This window comes from Xenopus laevis, chromosome 7S (assembly GCF_017654675.1).
Source record: "Xenopus laevis strain J_2021 chromosome 7S, Xenopus_laevis_v10.1, whole genome shotgun sequence".
Classification (NCBI taxonomy): domain Eukaryota; kingdom Metazoa; phylum Chordata; class Amphibia; order Anura; family Pipidae; genus Xenopus; species Xenopus laevis.
In genome coordinates, this window is record NC_054384.1 from 30,892,914 (window position 1) to 30,909,357 (window position 16,444).

The following is a 16,444-nucleotide window of genomic DNA, read 5'->3' on the forward strand; positions in this document are numbered from 1 at the left end:
GATGAACTGGATAATGATTAATGAAAGAATGTTAAGCATCACAACTGACAAATATACTATTTTTACCAAGATCTGGACGCCTTGGATATCATATACTAATATGTAATACTATCATATTATTGAGAAATTTTGCCCACAAATGTGTACCTTTCCTCCCACACTGTTTTGGGTTATCAGGTCGAGTTGAAACCTCTATGGCAATATTTTACTGTTCTTTAGCACTATTTTGGAAGCACGTGATAAACAAAGATGGAGAAATACTCAGCTGTAGACGGTTTTGTATGTTAGTTAAAATTTTTATTGGTATGCAGTATACAAATGGAATGTCATCTTTTCTTGTTAACTGATTGTAATGCTGGTGATTCCCTCTGTGTAGGTGAACATCTGTTATCTGCGAAAAATCAGAAACATGGTTACTTCATAATGTACATGGATGTAATGTGGTAAACCAATAAAAAAGTTTTGAAAAAAAAAAGGTTAAAATAATATCGGAAAATGGTTCCCTCAATACACACAAACATAAAAAAGTGACAATCTGAAGTAAAACTTCCTACCCAAAATTATGGAACTTTTTGGATATGCTTCAACACATATTCAGCAATATTCTGATGACAGTATCACTTTGATTGTTCTATTCTATTTTCTTTATATTTATTAGGATAGGGCAATAGAAGGTTTTACTTTCTGATGAAGCCACACAACTATGAGCTTGGATGTTCTGTAGTATATGATGCTATAAGCATTTCCGTGACTAAAGCACAAAGACAAAGGCTACAGGTATTGATTGGCATGATTCTTATTTGAATAGTGTTTCGACCCTGCTTCCATATCGGTAATTAAATTTAGGCAGTGTCATTTTTATTTCAAAAGAGATATAGCCCGCACTGCACAAATAAAAGCTAGATATTTGGTAGAATATGTTCTCTTTCAGCTGCATTCAAAAAAGTCTGCTCTCTATATTAGACATGAGAAACAGGGCAAAAGTTATCCTTTAAAACAGAGACCTTTGAATTATCTACACAGTACATATAACAGCTTAATAGTGGCGTAACTAGATGTTACTGGGTCCCACAGCAAGTTCAACTTAGGGCCCCACAACATTGGTTGGTTGACCTATTTTATTAAAATACAGTATATTGAAATTGCTCATTAACGAGGGCCTGATTGGGAACCCTACAATCCTGGACCTCCCTGCGAGTGAGCCAGTGAGCTTATACAGAAGAGAATAAAACAGTTTTCTCTAATTCACATATTATACACAAACTATTCTAAATAGGTCTGATAATATAATGTAAAAAATATGTCTCTTCATTGGAAATTAACATTATGCCTGGCCTCTCACTTATTCCCTTGAACTCCCAGCTTTCATGCAGTATGAATAAACAGCAGTGAATATAACAACGTTTTCCTAACTTAATAACTTCATCTGGGGTTTAAAACATCTTGAAACTAGAAATAATGTTTTTTTCTATAGCAATTGTACCTAGGGATCTGAAAAACACACAGCAAAACTTGTTTTACTTCAATGAAACTCTCTTTTAATAAGTTACTATGTGAAAGTATTATTCATGAGAGCTTCAAAGCTATAGAAGGGTTAGAATATGTTTTCATTAAAAGTTAAGTGAACAGAGAATATGTGCTGGAAGAACACCTCCAAAAGCTGTCACTGCTTAAAGACACCCTACTGTTAGATACTCACAAAGTCCTAGAAAATTATTCATAAATGGAAAGAAAGCTTTGTGTTTTGGTTTTCTGTTTTCCAAGCTGTGCCCATAGCAAAGTTGACAGGCTGTGTGCACACAGCTTTGTTACAGCAAAGACACTATGCTGGACTGGGGATTGGTTCATGATTCTTCCTGAGCACGGAGCCACTAGAACTTGTGCTTTATACTCCCAGTGGAGTGCAATAAAAAAGGCAATCATTTTAGACTCTTAACCTTGGAAGGCAAGTTACAGGTGAAACTTAGTCCATATGGAAATGCCTAAATAAATATTACAAATCATAATGTGTAGGACTAGCCAAACCAGGGATAATATGGTTGCAGCTGGTCAGCTTGAATATATTACAATATATTGTAATATATTCAATAATTCAATAATAATGCATTGTATTGAGTCTCTAGCAGCTTGGCAGGGAAAAGGGTGGGCTCTCTCTGTACTTCCAGAGTTGCAGCAGCTTCTCTACACTGGACAGTCTCACGCAAACTGGTTCTGGCTGGATGTTTCAGCATACAACCCCTGTTAAACTCTGTCGGAGACCCTGTACAAAGGGTTCCAAAGTCAGTCACCCCCTCTCTCCCAAGTATGTACTGGGGTGCCCAGCCAATCGGATTGCTCTCCAGACTGTAACTGGGCTGGATGATGTCACAGAAAAACAGGAGAAGGATTTCCCTGATCCCTACACTGGCAAAAGCAAAAACATAAACTCTATGGGGCAGATTTTACTAAAGGGTGAATTGTCACCAGCGACCGCTTCACACACTCCGCACCACTTCGCCAGGCACAAATTCATTACCACTACGCTAATTCACTAAAATGCAAAGTTGATTCCTGGGCGTCTAATGCTGGCGACTTTTCGCTAAAGACAATTCTTTAGGGCGAACATTTCATAGCGAAGATTCATTAGCGTTTGTTTATGCCTAGCGAAAAGTCGCTAGTGATCTAACTCTTAGGTCAGTTTGAATAGGGAGGGTACATTAAAGTTGTAAGGATGTTGCTTCAAATCCTTGAAGTGGCCACTTTTTATTACAAATGTCCAAGGAACCTTAATAAAGACAAAAGAGATCAGATAATGCCCTAGACATGAGCCTACTGTAAAATGAATGTTCAATGGCCCTCAAATGTCTGGGGGAAAATGTTACCCCAAAAACTTTTAAGTTAGAGCTTTTAAAGAAAAAGTTGCAAGCGTTTTTTCAACTTTAATGCATTTTCAGCAGACAGGATATGATGTAAGTGATGTAAGATTGAGGAAGATCTAGCTTAGTTTTAGCAGTTTGCTTGGTCTAAAGTGGCAAAGTCAACTCTGGCGAAAGAGGTAACTTTCAGTAAAATCTACAGTTTGGTGAATTTGTGGAACAATGACCATTTGCCTGAATGAAAAGTTGCCTGGCAATAGAGTGCCAACGAACGCTAGTGATGACCTCTTTCACTAGCGAATGGTTATCTGCACCTGTTGAATTGGCTATGTCCCTGCGGATGTGATTCTGAGGAAAAGTTGCTAGAGTTAGCCACTTCGCCCTTTGGTAAATCTGCCCCTAGGTTCCTGTATTACATACAAATATTGGAAGAAATATGTTGCTAGGCAATACACACTGGCAATGAAAGGGTCAAAATATTTACATATGAGGGTACAGTAACATTTTTGGGCCTCTCCAGTGGTCAGGCTTTGGAGGTTCAGTACATGACCCAAACTACTGGGCTTATCTTCCCATTAGTAAGATTGTTGGAATCAGGGGTCACTGGTAAACCCTTAGATTCATACACTCTTCTACATCACTGAGCAGGTGAAAGCAGGTGGATTATACCAGGTTTCTTGTTTCTTACTTTTTTCATTATGGAGTAAAAAAATTAAATGAAACATCTTCTCAGAAGTTGGAAAGTGTAGGATAATTCTTCTGCTATATGGAATGAGAAATCAAACAGTACATAGTGAACTCTGTATAGAGTAACATTTAGGATCTTATTAAAGTATTATGTAAAAAACTCTAAAAAAAAAAACCTCTAAACTAAAAATTTTTAGTTTCTTTTATTGTAAAATCTGACATTTTAGTGAAATTTATTATAATGCAAGTATGAAAAAAGTCAGAATCTGAAAATCCTCCATCTCAGACCTGCAAAGGTTGTATATAAGCCAATGTGAGAGGTCCCTATCCTATTTGGAAGTTTTTGTGGTCTGCTCTGGAATTAGCCTGAAAATCCGACTATTTTGGCATTTTCAGGCAAAGATCCGGAAAATTCTGGCTTTTCAGAAAAAATCCTGAAAAAAGATTGGAAAAAAAACTCTGTTTCGTGTTTGTCCCCGATCCAATTAAATTGTGCTTTTTTAATAATAAATAAGGTAATATCGCGGATTCTAGTTTGGACAGACTTTTTTTTATTAAAATACTCAGATTTTGATAAATAAGGCCCTTAATATCAAAGAGACAACCAATTATCCACCCACAGGTGTATGTATAGGACCAATCTTTCATTTAAATTACACCTATTGATCACATCTTCACCTTCAGCAAATTCTTCAGAAGGAAGAATTTTCATCGTCCTTATTTATCATTTTCTCATTCATATTACCAAGAAACATTTTCCTCTCCAGCAAAAAACATCAGAACCATGTATCATGATGACCTTCTTATATAAGGTGTTATCTACCAAGTTAATAGTCCTTGTGGGTCAAGGATCTCACTGATAAACAAATGAATTATATCCAGGATTTGACTGGTGTTATTAATGTGCAAAGGATAAAAAACACGCCTGGCATTTATCAGTGTTAAAAATTCACACTGTTCACACTGTTTTTTCCTGCATTATTTTTAAATTATTTTTTAAATAAATTATTTAAAGTGCAAATTTAACCAAAAATTTAATAATCCTCTCAACAAAGAAATGTAATTATCTGTTGAAATAATGATAGACATGAGATCTATCATAAGACAGTGAGGAGATAGTGTCCCCTTTCCTTCGAAGGCAATTTTAGGTAAGGCTACAATTTAGATTAACATCATTTCATCTTTCCTTTCTTTAAAATGAAAATCATATGACACGTGAATCACATATTTCCAATTACATATTTAGCTATTCAGTATATGTACTACTTTAGGCTTCCAGCCTTTACAATATCAAGTAAGGAGGGAGGAAATCCAAGATGCTAATTCTTCGAGAGCTCCACTCAGCAGTTCCAAAGGGAGAGTAGAGACAGCGGCACTACAAATTAAGAAGGCTTTTTGCCTTTCATAGAAGCTAATGCTACAGGGCTGATATAAATTCCAATACCCATTGCACTGGTTTCTGAGCTGCCATGTTATAGAAAATGTGAATTATTACTAAAAAGCCTTGTCTTGGGACTTTTATATATAACGTCACACACTGTCCCCAATCAGCCCCCCTCCCCACCAGTAAAGGGGTCCCTGTTAGTAAAGCTAACCTATACAATTAGGTCAATAAATATTTGGACTGACAACTTTTTTTTCTAATTTTGGTTCTGTACATTACCACAATGTATTTTAAATGAAACAACTCAGATGCAGTTGAAATGCAGACTTTCAGCTTTAATTCAGAGGGTTGAACAAAAAGATTGCATACAAATGTGAGGAACTAAAGCCTTTTTTTTAACGCAATCACTTCATTTCAAGGGCTCAAAAGTAATTGGACAAATTAAAAAACGGAAAATAAAATGTTCATTTCTAATACTTGGTTGAAAACCCTTTGCTGGCAATGAGATCCTAAAGTCTTGAACTCATAATGGACATCACCAGATTCTGGGTTTCCTCCTACAGACCTTTACTGCAGCGGCTTTCAGTTGCTGTTTGTTTGTGGGCCTTTCTGTCCAAAGTTTAGTCTTCAACAAGTGAAATGCAGCTCAATTGAGTTCTGATCTGGTGACTGACTTGGCCATTCAAGAATATTCCACTTCTTTGCTTTAATAAACTCCTGGGTTGCTTTGGCTGTATGTTTTGGGTCATTGTCCATCTGTTTTATGAAATGCTTGCTAATCAATTTGACTGCATTTAGCTGGATTTGAGCAGACAGTGTCTCTGAACACCTCAGAATTCATTTGGCTGCTTCTGTCCTGTGTCACATCATGGATAAACACTAGTGTCCCAGTGCCACTGGCAGCCATGCACACCCAAGCCATCACACTGCCTCCGCCGTTTTATAGATGATGTGGTATGCTATTGGATCATGAGCTGTTCCACGCCTTCTCCATACTTTTTTCTTGCCATCATGCTGGTAGAGGTTGATCTTGATTTAATCTGTCCAAAGATTGTTTTTCCAGAACTGTGCTGGCTTTTTTAGATGTTTTTTTTTTTTTTAGCAAAGTCCAATCTAGCCTTTCTATTCTTGATGCTTATGAGTGGCTTGCACCTTGCAGTGCACCCTCTGTATTTACTTTCATGCAGTCTTCTCTTTATGGTAGACTAGGATATGGATACACCTACCTCCTGGAGAGTGTTGTTCACTTGTTTGGCTGTTGTGAAGGGGTTTCTCTTCACCGTGGAAATGATTCTGCGATCATCCACCACCACTGTTGTCTTCTGTGGATGTCCAGGTCTTTTTGCATTGCTGAGTTCACCACTGCTTTCTTTCTTTCTCAGGATGTACCAAAGTGTAGATGCCACTCCTAATTTTGTAGCAATTTCTTGGATGGGTTTTTTCTGTTTTTGCAGCTTAAAGATGGCTTGTTTCACCTGCATGGAGAGCTCATTTTGACCACATGTTGTCTGTTCACAGCAAAATATTCCACATACAAGCACCCCCCATCAAATCAACTCCAGGGCTTTTTTTCTGCTTCATTGATAGACATAACAAAGTAATAGCCGTTGCCTGCACATGAAATAGCCTTTGAGTCAATTGTCCAATTACTTTTGAACCCCTGGTCCAATTACTTTTTAGACCTTGAAGTGAAGTGATTGTTTAAAAAAAAAAAAAAGGCTTTAGCTCCTCATTTTTATGCAATCTTTTTGTTCAAACTACTGAATTAAAGCTGAAAGTCTGCAGTTCAACTGCACCTGAGTTGTTGAGTAGCAGCATCTTCTGTATCTTTGGGTTTTTTCAGTTCACCAACATGAAGCTTGCTGGCACATGCACAGTTGAAGCTAATCTTAGAGTAGGGAGCAGGGAGGGGAACAATGGAGGCCAGTGGGTGAGGGCTTTTGTCTGTGGGGTTTACTTTACTTTTTAGCAGTGGATACAGTACAGTAGAGATGTGAATCAATCAGTAATGTTATAATTTGAAAAAGGGGAAAACTTTCCTATATTGATGCAGTTTTCTCCCCAGCTACCATGTTCCTTACAATTGAAATATTTAATATATGGAATTGCCATCAGGTGTGAACTGGAAAATCCTGGGCATGATAGTGTGATAAAGGAAATGGCAATGAAAAAGTGTGGGAAGACCTAAATAGATGAAGTTGAACACAGCACTCAACCCAGATTGTAACATGGTAGGATAGAAAACTACAACAACAAAAGATCTACAAGGCAGGTAAACTAGAAATAGGCAAGAAGCTTTAGAATAAATCACAATGGTATAAAAGTTCAGGAACAGGTCAGGACTTGGCAAGTAACAGGAAGGTTATTCAACAAATGAGCAGAGTTGCACCTCTGTCTTTTAAACCAGTGAAAGAAATGCAGGGGGACCCAAGGAGAGTATTTTTAGGTTGGAGGGGCTTAAAGCATGAAAGGAAATAAATAATGGGAAACCAATGCATATGAATCTGAAAATTATGACTATTGCTATACACAGGGTCCAGGAAAATGCTTCAGTAAGTTCTCAATTTTTCATAAATCTTGAAATATGCAGGAAAATATGCTGTTTGTATTCGAAATGGAGCAGGAGAAAAAAAATTTTTTTGCATAAATCTGGCCCATAGTGAGCCATTAGATTTAGTCTCTATGATAACATCCTTTGATGCAATTTTTTTTTATAAAAGGCATTTTCTATCAGTTCTGTCAGTCATAAAGCCTATGAACAGTGGTTATGGTTAAGGCTTTTCACTCGCATTCAACTGTGCAGTATTACTTATATAGGATATTTACATTATTAAAATCACTCGAGTTATAACTTCAAGGTGACTTCTAATATATTATACATTTTAGTACAGGGTGTATAAAAGCTGTATAAGTGTCTTTTCAATGCTCTGTCTCCCTTCCCTGCAGAAAGGCATGAAAGCTACATGGCAGGTAGTGATTAAAAAAGGTTGGGGAGAGACAAGTGGCCAGTGTAGGACAGAGGACCAGTTCCTTTGGTGAGAAGGATGAGGTAGGACATGACAGGCAGTGAGAATGATGTGGCTGGCCGGGAAAAAGAGAATAATATTTTACAAGGGATGCTAAACTGTTCCCTATAACATTTATTATTTACACAATGGTTTGTTTACAATGGCAACGTCTCATTAATTATAAAACTCCTATTAGTGAAAAGTGGCTTCTATGACATAACTTAGTGACAAACTAAAAAGGAAAGAACTAAATGTTCCTACATCATGCCAAAGACACGTTACAGTCTAAAGTAGCAGTTTTTAATTTTTTTTTACTGATGCACATTCTTTTTATAATATCACATGCAGTATTCTTTTTATTTTTTGGCATAATGGTCAGTTATTAAAACTTTAAAAAGTAATGTTATTTTGTCCTGGTCTTTGGACTTTACAAGAGTAGTTTTGTACAAAACATGATTTATGAACTGAGATTTTTCCACAAACAATGATTTATAACCTGAGACATTCTGGGCACTGTAACCAAAGATAGAGCACCATTAAAGAATCTCAAAGGACACAGAGGAGCGTATATTTATCTGAAAAGTAGATTTCATTTTCTTGATTATTGAGCTACATTTAAAAAAAAATTAAAGTTTAGTTTACTGTGATATTTTTTTTACTTGGAAAGACAATTTACAACAATTTTCTGACAATTTAGCTACTTATGGTTAACAGAAGCTTCATACATAAGTTCCTGTCTTGAATTATGTAAGATATCAAAGAACCTGAGCCAACAATGTTCCCACCAGGGTGGTAAGAAACTGTTCCCTACAACAGAATATGAACAAACAGACATATGAAGACACAAATGTTGGTATTTAACAGTTCAAGACATTCAAAAAACCTTGTTTAGAAGATCATTTTTAACAGTGGTGCTTCTTCTCCTTACACACCTCTGTATGTTTTGGCCACCCATTCTTGTCAATATCAGCAGGTCTTACCTTACCACGCTAAGTCACTAAGGGGCATATCAAGCTGTATCAAAAAGTTAGAAAACCCCAAATATGAGCACTTGCAAGATTCAATGTGTATAAACATGTGCATTTATTAAGCAGCCTAATGCATGTGAAGCTGAGTGTAAAGTTATAGTGTAAAAGCTATGCAAAACCAGTGTAAGGCTATAGTAAAACGTGCAGCACTGTTACTCTAAACAGCAGCTTTACCCTATGAGACCTCTTATTCTCACCCTCACAAAGGTGTGGAGGCAGTGTGTTGTACAACTGTAACTGTATACAGTGCACAATAATTGCGCTAAACCATAGAATTTATTTATTAAAGTACATAATCCACATACGAGTTAAGAAGGGAACATAGAACATCAGTAGATAGGCATATACACACAGCACCAATAGTCAGTGGTCAACAGAAGTATTCCCAGCTTTCAGCCTTTACCCTAAGTGAAGCACCAAGGTTAGACCCTAGCTCTAGTACTTACCCCTACTTCTGCACAATTAGTACCCAGCATCATAATACCACTCAACCCATCTCAGTGGCACCTCAGCTGCTTGTCTAAATAGCCCTGACTGTCTATCAGTCCTAGGGGCAGATTCACTAAAGGGCGAACTGACTAACGCTAGCGAAGATTCGCCAGCATGACATCATTTCGTTACTTCACCGATTTACTAACAGTCGCTTCATAACTTCGCTAGCGAAAGAGATAGACTATCAGGTCTTGAGCTGTATTAAAAGGGGCATAGAGTCAAGGGAGGAGGGGGTCATTCTTCCACTGTATAGAGCACTTGTAAGGCCCCATCTAGAATATGCCGTACAGTTTTGGTCTCCATCACTCAAACAGGACATTATTGTATTAGAGAGGGTACTGAGAAGGGCAATTAAGATGGTAAAATGTATGGAAAATCTTAGCTATGTGGAAAGACTGGCCAAATTGGGGATGTTCAGGCTGGAGAAGAGGCATCGTATAATAATCTCTCTAATGCTTTATTTACCAGTAGGTCTTTCCAGCTGACACAGTCACCCATTTCAATTAGAAGAAAAGAGGTTCCGCCTAAATATTCGGAAGGGGTTTTTTACAGTGAGAGCTGTGAAGATGTGGAATTCTCTCCCTGAATCAGTTGTACAGGCTGATACATTAGATAGCTTTAAGAAGGGGTTGGATTGCTTTTTAGCAAAGTGAGGGAATACAGGGTTATGTGAGATAACTAATAGTACAAGTTGATCCAGGGACTAGTCCGATTGCCATTTTGAAATCAGGAAGGATTTTTTCCCCCCTCTGAGGCAAATTGGAGAGGCTTCAGATGTTTTTTTGTCTTTCTCTGGATCAACTAGCAGTTAGGCAGATTAAAAAAAAATAACTAAAAGGTTGAACTTGATGAACGTCTGTCTTTTTTCAACCTTCCTTACTATGTTATTATGTTACTATGACTAGCGGTAATTCGCTCCCTTACGCCTGGCAAAGTTGAGATATGTTGAATGTACGTAACTATGCAAATTCACTAAGATGCCGATTTTACTGAACGTTACCTCTAGCGCCAGACTTGCCTTCGCCACCTCAGACCAGGTGAAGTGCAATAGAGTAGATAGGACTTCCTCAAAGTGCAATAGAGTAGATAGGACTTCCTCAAATTTTTCTAAGTCCCAAAAAACGCTGGCGGCTTTTCATTTTTCAGGGTGATAGGCTGCATAAGATCGTAAATTTTTTTCTGGGGTACCCGGCTTCCCCCCTGCATTTCCTAACAAATTCAGTGCTTACTGCCCCCTAGATTGATCTATGAAAGTGAGTAGCCTATCCTTACTAGACCTGGCCTTGTCCAGGTTCCACTTCACCCTTACTGCCTGCTCAGAAAAGGGGACTACAAAAATGGACCCTAACCACATGTGTGCTCAATTTATACAAACACACTGCTATCTAGTGGCTAAACTGTGGAAATGGAGCTTAGCTCTTGTATAACTAAGGGGGCCTTCAGTGGCCAAACTTTTGGGAAATTCACTATAAATGGGGAATACATTTATCCGTCTCCTAAACCAGTAAAAGTTTATACCACTTTTTAAATAAAAATACAGCTATGGAAACCAGTTATCATGAGTCCATTTTAAACAAATAATTCTAATTTAAAAAAAATATTTCCTTTTTCTCTGTCATAATAATACTGTACTCTGTACTTGATTCTAACTAAGCTTTATGGATCCTTATTGGTGGCAAAACAATCCTACTCAGATTATTTAATGTTTACATGATTTTTAGCAGGGCATGTTTATTTACAATGGAGGCAAACATCACTGGTGATGTTTCCCATAACAACCAATGAACAATTACATTTGGAAAGTCACCTATGTAATATAATGTGGCACACACTAGGTGTCACTATTACATGATAATGCTTTTTACATAACAGTGTGTAACTTGTTGATGTGGGAGGTCCTGCAGCCATCTTAAGGTTTGCTGGACCAATAGAAATACAGATCCCTTACAACAAAAATATCTCCTGTATCTTTATGAATAGTTTAAACCTCACAGTCAGAAACATTACAACCTACAAGTTAAAAACAAAAGCAAAGATCTGTTTGGTTGCTGTGGGCAACATCACTGGTGATTAGGGTTGCCACCTTTTAAAAAAAAAAATTACCGGCCAGTGGTGGGGGCGGAAAATAAAGGAACGGGACAATACGCAAAAAGGGGCGGGGTCAATGAGGGCTGTCACAAAAGGGGCGGAGCCACTGTGGGTAGCGTCTCACAAGGGGCGCACCACCCCATCGGCGGGCAAGGGATTTTGTAAATGGTATTACAAATTACCGGCAGCTACATTGCTGGTACATTTGTAATACCGGCCCCGGCCCTGGCAGGTGTTTTACCGGCTAGGCCGGTAAAATACCGGCCGGGTGGCAACCCTACTGTTGATGTCTGTCTCTAATGTTAACAAATACAACCCCTTAAGGTATAGCAATATATCTGTGAACATCATCTGCTAGCCTGCACTACCAGTGGGAGAATCATTACTTTGGTGATAGATGCCTTCAGCAAGTCTGCACCCCATTGAAGGACTCCAGTTCTCCATTCTATGTACACTGACCCATGAAACAAGAAATAACCTTTTGGCAGGACACCATCAAATTCTGTAATTCTAACTAGAAGTCTTGTCATGTGTGACAAATCAGCAGCATAAAGTGACAGATCCCTGGTACAGTACAGAATGATATTGTCAAACACATATTAACAAGACAAAGAAATATTATTATTTCTGATGAGTACAAGGTAAAGATACAAACTAACTGCAAGGGTGTAGCTTTACAGCACAACAGTAACCACTTTACATAGAAAAATGAAAGTTGAAATACTGAAAATATCTAAATTATGACAGATGTACAGGCTCTGGAAAAACACAATAAGCTATTGCATTTCTCTATGGTTGCATGACTTCCCTATCCCAAGATATTTGCCTAACATCCATAAATCACTGCTGGTTTAGTTTACATACTATACATTATTGCAAGTTTGAGAATAAAAAAAGCTCATTATTAGTCAGATAAACTAAAGGCAGGTTGAGGGTATGGAATGCATGTGAATTTAGAAGAGAGCGTTCATTGCCATCAATTAAAATTTTAAATTAAAGGGAAGCAGGTCTTCTTTTCCAGAATGATAGCAACAGCTCGTCTCTACCAAGGTAAAACAGTTAGGTTGAAAAGAATATGCAATTTATTATTTCCATGGTCTAGCAAGTGGATTCTAGTCTGAATAAGCAGTTTGGAATGTATAGCAGCCAGATATAACAAATAAAATAAATAAAAATAGGTTGGGGGAGCACACTAATTATTAAATATCTCAAAATCTACAACATATTTATGAAACAGATGTACTAAACATCAATTAAGCTTTTTGTAATAGTTTCTAGCTATGGCAGATGCTCTTTAAAAAGGTAGCATACCACCTTTTTTTAATATTAGTTCAATTAACAGAGCTTGTGCTGAACATAATTAAAATAATAGGGAAAAACTAAGGAAAAAATGTTGTCCTTTGTTCTTCACACAATAAACAGGGAAGAACTAACAGTCCACAGAAAAGTCCTATATATGATGAGCTGCTTTTTATCTCAAAGGCTGCAGCTGGAGGAATGGAGGAGTGGTTTATACAGAGGCCTTCTTAGAGGACTGGTATGCTTTAAAGGAGAATTAAACCATTAATTAAAAAAAACCCTACCCCCTACCCTACATAGACCTGCCTCCCTGCTCCCCAGCCTAGCTGTTAACCCTGGTAAATGCCCCTAACTCTTTACTAATCCCTCAGTGCAGATTCAGGAATTCACAGATGCCATCTTCTTCTTTTTGGTAATCTTCGGGTCTTCTTCCAGCACTTCGGCAATTTCCAGCAATTTCAGCGCATGAGCAGTTGTCAAAAACCTGAAGACTGCTCAACTGCGCATGCGCCAATACGGCACTTACTTCCCGAATAAGAAGACTGAAGAAAACAAGATGGCACCCGTAAACTTCAATGCCCTGAATCTGCACCAAGGGGTAAGTAAAGAGTTAGGGGCATTTATCAGGAGTAACAGCCAGGTTGGGGGAGCAGGGAGGGGTCTATGTAGGGTAGGGTAGGGAAGGAATTGTTCAGTGTAAAAATAAAAACTGGGTAAATAAATATGCTGAGCAAAATAAAAAATGTTTCTAATACAGTTAGTTAGCCAAAAATGTAATGTATAAAGGCTGGAGTGACTGGAGGTCTAACATAATAGCTAGAACACCACTTCCTGTTTTTCAGCTCTCTTGGTTTCCACTGATTGGCTACCAGACAGTAACCAATCAGAGACTTGAGAGGGGGCACATGGGTCATATCTGTTGCTTTTGAATCTGAGCTGAATGCTGAGGATCAATTGCAAAATCACTGAACAGATATGTACCATGTGGCCCCCCTTCAAGTCGCTGACTAGCTGAGTTATAGAGCTGAAAAGCAGGAAGTAGTGTTCTGGCGGTTTTATTAGACATCTGTTCACTCCAGCCTTTATACATTACATTTTTGGTTAACTAACTATATTAGAAAAAAAAAATATTTGGCACAGGCTATCTATTTACACAGTTTTTATTTTCACACTGAATTGTTCCTTTAATTCACCTTTAAGCAGCTTGTATCATCCAGGCAGTTGGAATGGCTCTCACATGCAAAAGGGTATCTGAGTACACTGCCCATAAAATTACCAGGTTACTGCAGATAAAGCTAAACCAACAGATATCCATTAATGGGGAACTGCCTCTAAGTATTGTAAAAAAAAATGATATACACACGTACAATCTAATTCTCAGGTTAACCTGTGGGTACAATGATATTATGAGGTAATCAATTGGGTGCATTAATTAAGGTTGCCTTGTGTTGTTGATCCATTGTGTGGTATAATGCAAAGAGGTTAGTAAATGTTGCATAATGAGGCAGAACTGCTTTAATTATGTCAGACTTGTGTTTCCATTTGTAACAGTCAGCAACCCACAATAATGTACTGAAGATGAATTAGAGCAAAGGACAACATGTACAAAAGTGGAAGATAACAGAAATACCAAAAAAAAAGATTCAGTCGTGTTTATGAAAACAAAAGAAAGGTTGCTTTGAATTGCACTTATATGTGTGGATTTTTTTTTTTAAAAAAAACGGCATTTCCTAAAGGAAAACATACCCTATTTATAGTCAGGCCTTACAATTTACATCTGGATACAGTATGACGTGTCATTTATTTTCCTCATTATAAATAGCTCAAGTGGTACAGTTCTGTAGAGGTCTGTGGAAACTGACATGGTCCATGCACATTGTCACAGTTTGAAATGAAGATATGCAAAGTACAAAACAGTAGTTTTGGACGAGCAATATTGTGGCAGAATATTATAGAATACTGCATTTTTTTTAGACTTAGACATATTAGCAGAGGTACCTGGCATTTCCCTGGATATTTAATGTTAAAAGTGTGGTTTACCTTTAAAAGAGAACTAAACATGAATATTGCTAGAAATGCCATATTTTATATATATTGAACTTAAGCACCAGCCTAAATGTTCAGCATCTTTATAGTAGTAATTATCCAGGCCTTTTAAGTTGTCACAAGAGTTTAACATCATGGATTCTGTTAAGAGTGTCTGCGACACACGCACATGCTCAGTGAGCTTTGAGCAGCAGTTGAGACGCTAAGCTTAGTAAGGATGGGCAATTTTTTTTGCCTTGTTTCACCCATAGACTTTAATGGGCGTTGGCAACATTTCGCCGGTGCCGAATTTTTGTCAAAACGAAATGGGTCAAACTCGCCCAAGCCTAAAGCTTAGGGGTCCTCACAAATCATCAAGCAGAAAATGTCTGTCATATAAGCTGATGCTACAGGGCTCATTATTAAATTCTGTAGTGTACCTATAATTAGGCTTCAACCTTATATTGTGTATATACACAGACACACACACACGTGTGTGTGTGCGTCCCTACTTCTTTGGTTAAACTTTAGTTCTCCTTATTTATGTTATAAAATTGCATACTTTTTGAATTTTCTTCTTTTTTAAATGTTTTTTAAACTTTTGAATTATTTCATTTTCTATCTCTTTCCAGCTTTCCAATGGGGGCAAAAAAGCAAATGCTCCATTAGGCTGCAATTTTATTATTATTGTTACTTTTTATTACTTTTATTGTTATTTTCAGGTTCTCTCTTATTCATATTTCAGCCTCTCATTCAAATCACTGCCTGGTTGCTAGGGAAATTTGCCCCCTAGCAACCAGATAGCTCCTGAAATGTATAATTACATTATCCAGATAATTAGGTTTGTGGGAAAAAAAACAGATTTTCACAAATTTTTCGGACTTCTTCATCCAATTTTCATGATCTTTTCATAATTTTCACCTGAAAATTTAGGGGTACTGCCCGAAACCCAGCACACATCAAAAAATCATTGGGAGTTGTCCTATTGACTTTATTGACTATATGCAACATCGACAGGTCTGAGATGCCGGATTTTCAGATTCTGACTTTTCCAGGGTTTAATAAATTCCGAAAAATTTGTGATTTTTTAAAAGTCAGAAAATAAATCACGAATTTTTCATGATTTTTGCATTCAGAGTTTAGTAAATAACCCCCTTAATACATGCTGTGTAAAACTTACCCTAAGAAAGCTAATTGTCTCTAGGTTAACATCTAAAACCTTCCCACAATTGTCCAAATTAGAACAGTCCATGAACTTAAAACAGTTTTCCAAATGATATTATTTTGTTAAATAATCCACCAGTCTAGTAATGCATTGGTTATACTGAAAAGTTTTTCTCCCTCACTTGGCTGTTATTTCTAAACCAGACACCAGACATCAACAATAAGTTCAGAAATGCAGTGCTCCTGTGTATGTCCCTTTCATTCCACCTCATTTATATATGTTGGATACGACTGGCTGGCAAGATGATTTGGAAAAATGTTTTTAGGGACATTTGGACATTTATCTGAAGACGAATATCAACTGAACTGAAAAAACAACTGAACTGAAAGTGTTGGAAGGTGAAATACAAGCCA

At 37.4% G+C, this 16,444-nt stretch overlaps 1 long non-coding RNA gene across 1 annotated transcript in view; it reads right to left on the bottom strand.

Moving 5' to 3' along the window:
- Positions 1-340: 340 nt before the first annotated feature.
- The window catches only part of LOC121396134, a 30,780-nt gene continuing 14,676 nt past the window's right edge, over positions 341-16,444 (bottom strand). The window contains exon 3 of the long non-coding RNA XR_005962851.1: positions 341-391. This is a non-coding gene — a long non-coding RNA (uncharacterized LOC121396134). The remainder of the gene's footprint in view (positions 392-16,444) is intronic.